Here is a 5029-nt window from a genome sequence, read left to right on the forward strand (position 1 = left end):
CAAATTTAAGTTATATAATTTAAGAAATCTATGATCTATTTTAAAGATAAAAAATGAAGTAACTAAAATTTTGTTAAAGAAAAGGAGATAATCATACTAGATTTTGTTGAATGAGCCAGTATCTTATTTGCCAAATATTATTATAAAAAAATTGAAAATGCATTTCTTGGAATTTTGCATTTAATTATAAATGTCAAGTTTTTAACAATCAATTACAATAGAAATGTAAGAGATTTTAAATATGAAAATTTGTGGGCACCTGGGTGGCTCGATTGGTCAAGCATCCAACTCTTAACTTCAGCTCAGGTCATGATCCCAGAGTGATGGGATTGAGCCCCATTTCAGGCTCTACTGAGCACAGAGCCTGCTTAAGATTCTCTTTCTTTCTCTCTGTCTCTCTGCCTATCTCCCCAACTCATGCCTGCTGCCTCTAAAAAAAATTTTTTTTAATATTAAATTTTCAAAATTAAAAAAATAAAATATGAAAACTTGGTTATTTTGAACATAACTAAACATGATGAAATGATTTGTTTCATAATGTAAAAGTTAACATTAATGAGCATGTTGTAGATATTGTGCTACACTTCTCACATACAATTCTCATTCAACTGCAGTGCAACAACAAAAGGATTATTATAAACCCAAAAGCACAGTTAGGGAAATCAATGCTCAGGAAGGTTAAGTAACTTGCAAGTTTCACAGTGTTGTTAACTTTTTGTCTACCTTTTATGATGAGAATATGAGTGGACAAGAAATGGCAAAAGGAGAATTTTTTAAATACATAGGGAATTCAGAAACCTAAGAGAGAAAATTTCTCATCCCCCTAAGATCTCAGTAAGTAGTATTTTCATCACTGTGCTATCTCTGTTTAGGAAAGCAACATATACACAACTTAAAATCTTTCATCCATTGACAGTGCATGTCTGGGGTCATCTTTGTGGATACCTGTATTACTAATCTATATGATAGATTAAGTAAGTAATGGGTAAACCTGAAAAAAAAAACTATTTGAAAAAAACATTTAAATTGTATTTTAGTGACTTTTATAAAACTTTGGTAAACATAAATGATTTAGAAAATATTTCCTAGTATCAATGAATCATAAGGGCCATTTTAGTCTATCATTTAATTGCTTGTTCAAAATTAATTTCAGCATAACCAAATATAATCTCAGTATTCGTTTTGGTGCAGATCGTATTCATATATGCTTTTAATAATTTAAAATATACTACATTCTACATACATTTAAAGCTAGCTGTAGAAAATACATAGACTAATAGAGAAATCTATAAATAGTTCTTACCTTTTAAATAAGCAAGGTGTTCAAAACCCAGTTATATATGAAGTTCTGGTGATAGGGGATGTGTTCATGGGGTCCAGAGCCGACGGCCAAGAAAGAATTCTTGAGACTTCTTTGGTGCAAAAATGGTGATTTTATTAAAGCACAGGGACAGGACCCGTAGGTAGGAAAACCTGTGCCCTGGGGTTTTGAAGAGTGACCGGTTATTTACTATGGAATTGGGGGAGGTAAAGACAAAAGGGAGGCCTCCAGAGGGACACTTGATATGTTAAAGAGGACTCAAAGATACCTGAGGCCTTGCTAATTGTCAAGCTAAAGTTGTTTTTCCCTCTAGCATAGTATTAACATGAAGACAGTACGAACTTCCTGGAGAAACAGTTTACTCTGCCTGCTTCAAATATTTGTCAATGAGTTGCAGGTTATAAGGAAACTTAATTGTACCTGCCATTTCCTTCTTGCCTTTGTTCCCCACAAAACCAGGGAGGGGTGATGTTGGGGCTCTAGGGAATGGGAGTCTATAGGTTTCTGGAGATTAGGCTAGTGATAAGATTGCCTTCCTCTGGTAATTTACTAAGATAGTTATAAACTGATGGAGACCCCTAGCCATTTGTTTTCTTTCCTTTCCTTTGTTCTTGGGCATCCAGGAGTGCCTGAGGAATAGCCCACATATCCCACCTGGGGTGGGGGTGGAGGGGGGAGTGGTGCTAGCTTGTATTTTGCCCTCAGCTTGCCCCACACTCCCTCTTCGTATACACAGAGGTAACATGCTTTTAATAAGCCTTCCACGCTGCAGATGGCAGCAGCAGTTCACATTATCGACTCTGCGTAGCTATACCAGCAGACACATGGAAAGACAAATTGCTATTGAGTATTCACTTTTTTCTTTCCGTAATCTGTAATCATTTTACATACCGGTGCGAGACATTTGATGTTATTTTTCTTATCAAACAGGAAATAGACTGTTTTTATATATGCATTATGTGCAACACAGAAGTTTAGTAATTACTATTTTGGATGAACAGACGGAAGACATTTTCTTTCTTTTTTTTTTTTTTAACATTTATTCTTTTTTTTTTTTTTTGAGAGACAGAGACAGAGCATGAGTGGGGGAGGGGCAGAGAGGGAGAGGGAGACACGGAATCCGAAGCAGGCTCCAGGCTGAGCTGTCAGTACAGAGCCTGACGCGAGGCTCGAACTCACGAGGGGTGAGATCATGACCTGAGCCTAAGTCCGAGGCTTAACCAACTGAGCCACGCAGGAGCCCATGAATACATTTTCAATCGATTCCGTGAATGCATATATTCCTATATTTCCAAGGAAACTGAGTAACATTCTCTTATCAAATAGTTAAATAAGGGCAACCATGAAACTGAAAGTAGATTCCCAAATCTGATTTGCTATTCCTCACTTAGGAGCTGAACAGTCTTGGGGAACCTGGGTGGCTCAGTTGGTTAAGCGTCTGACTTCAGCTCAGGTCATGATCTCACCGTTGTTAAGTTCCCTGAGTTCCAGCCCCCCATCAGGCTCTGTGCTGACAGCTCAGAGCCTGGAGCTTACTTCCGATTCTGTGTCTCCCTCGCTCTCTGCCCCTCCCCCACTCACACTGTATCTCTCTCTCCTTCAAAAATTAATACACATTTAAAAAAAATTTTAAAAAGAGCTAAACAATCTTACAGAAAATCTAGAATGATTTACAATCATGCAGGCAATCTCTTCACTTTGATCATTTGTATGTTGCATCTTGATCATCTTCACAGGAAATGTATAGGCAAAGCTGTGGCCCATACACGGAGTCAATCTCTTCAAGCTTTGGTGATTCCAGGTTCATCAAGCAAGGGTGAGTAAGTCTGATCAAGGATGCACCAGCCTTTTTTAAAAAGGCTTTTAAGATAATAAAGTGATAGGAACACAAAACTCATAACAAATATTCAATCCAGAAGGGTGGGAGGAAGGGGAGCAGAAGTGGGGAAAATGCAGTGTAAAATATAGAGAAATCCACTTTATCCTGTAAGGGTGATTTTCAATCCAGTCTGAATGTACAAATCACATTTTTTAAAACATCAGTGTGAAGAGGCTTTTAAAATACCAATGCCCAGGGCTCATTCCAAACCAATATGACGAAAATCCATAGGCATGTCTTCTGGGTCACATATTCTTTATTAAAAATCTTCCCAGTAGTATGAATATGCAACCAGTGTTACAAACAACTTTATATTAAATGCTGACACAACAGCATAAACTTTATTTTTATGTCCAAAATCCAAATGTGGCATTCAAAGCTTTCAGTAATCTGGCTACGGTTTACTTACATAAACCTCCCACTAGTCTGAACCCTTTGCAGTCGAGCCATGTTTCTCTGGGATCCCTGGCCAGGTCCCTGGTCTACTGTCTTAAACTCATGTTTTCAATGTACTGAGTGATTGCAAAATCACAATAAGGGTAGTATTATCACCTATATATTGGTAGAATTCTTTAGAGTATTTCAAAGCAATTCCACACATACAAATGACCAGAGCTGGCTGGGCCTCACAAGAAAGCAGCTTTAATTGTGCATAACTTTGGAGATGACTGGGTACAACTTCCTTGTATTAAAATTATTGTGGTAGAGTCCCCTCCCTAAGGAATGTGTTGAGAAAAGACTTCGAGATAAGGGAAGGTAACTTGGCTATGTGCTAGGTGACATCCCTCATGATCCTATAACATGAGACCACCCAATCAGACTGTATGTCTATACATTACCCATATAAGGGAGACAAAGAAGTAAAAAATGCGTAAAAGCCTACACCACCCAGCATTTGGGGCTCAGTTTTTCAGGTACAAAGCATTTGAGCCCATATCCGCATAGATAAAGTTGCTTCCTGGAAAGAAAAGCCTCGGTATCATGGCTTTTGGTGTGAGGATCCTGCTACATTATAGAAAATGAGGGGGCACGTGGGTGGCTCAGTTGATTAAGCATCCGACGTCGGCTCAGGTCATGATCTGGTAGTTCAGTCCAAGCCCCACGTCGGGCTCTGTGCTGACAGCTCAGAGCCTGGAGCCTGCTTCGGATTCTGTGTCTCCCTCTCTCTCTACCGCTCCCCTGCTTGAGCGCTCTCTGTCTCTCTCTCAAAAATAAATAAAAACATTTAAAAATAAAGAAAAAGAAAAGAAAATAAGAAGTAGAAAAATTAAATGACTTTCTTTTACTTCAGGTCCATAGATCTCTTTACCATACTAGATTTTACATTAAAAGACTATTAATAAATATATAAAGTGCTCGACAGTGGTGAATTAATAGATTATTGTTCACACAAAGAATAGAATTCTCTTTTCTTAAAATTGAATTTTAAGTCTGATGAATGGTAGGATATATAGATATATGGACAGATAGAATAGAAAATATCTGTATTATAATAGGTGAAGAAAAAGCAAATTACTTTGCAGAAGTATACAGAATTTTGATCACTTTATAAAATCAAAAATAATTATCTGTGGGATGTGTGTGAAAAGATAGGAGAGAGGAGTGCAAAAGTTAATTTTTTTTCTATAGCAGAAGCACAGGTATGCAATCATGAGAGTAATAGCAAATGTTTTTAGATACATACTTAAAAGCATGACAGCCAGAATGCAGAATAGACCTAGGTCTTTTTGAAAAGTATATATTTTTTCAGCTTCTTTGTATCCAGAAGTCCCTTTGTAATTCAGACCTTGTCAGTGAAACATAACCAGAAGTCTATTAGGGCTTCCAGT

This window comes from Acinonyx jubatus, chromosome C2 (genome assembly GCF_027475565.1).
Source record: "Acinonyx jubatus isolate Ajub_Pintada_27869175 chromosome C2, VMU_Ajub_asm_v1.0, whole genome shotgun sequence".
Classification (NCBI taxonomy): domain Eukaryota; kingdom Metazoa; phylum Chordata; class Mammalia; order Carnivora; family Felidae; genus Acinonyx; species Acinonyx jubatus.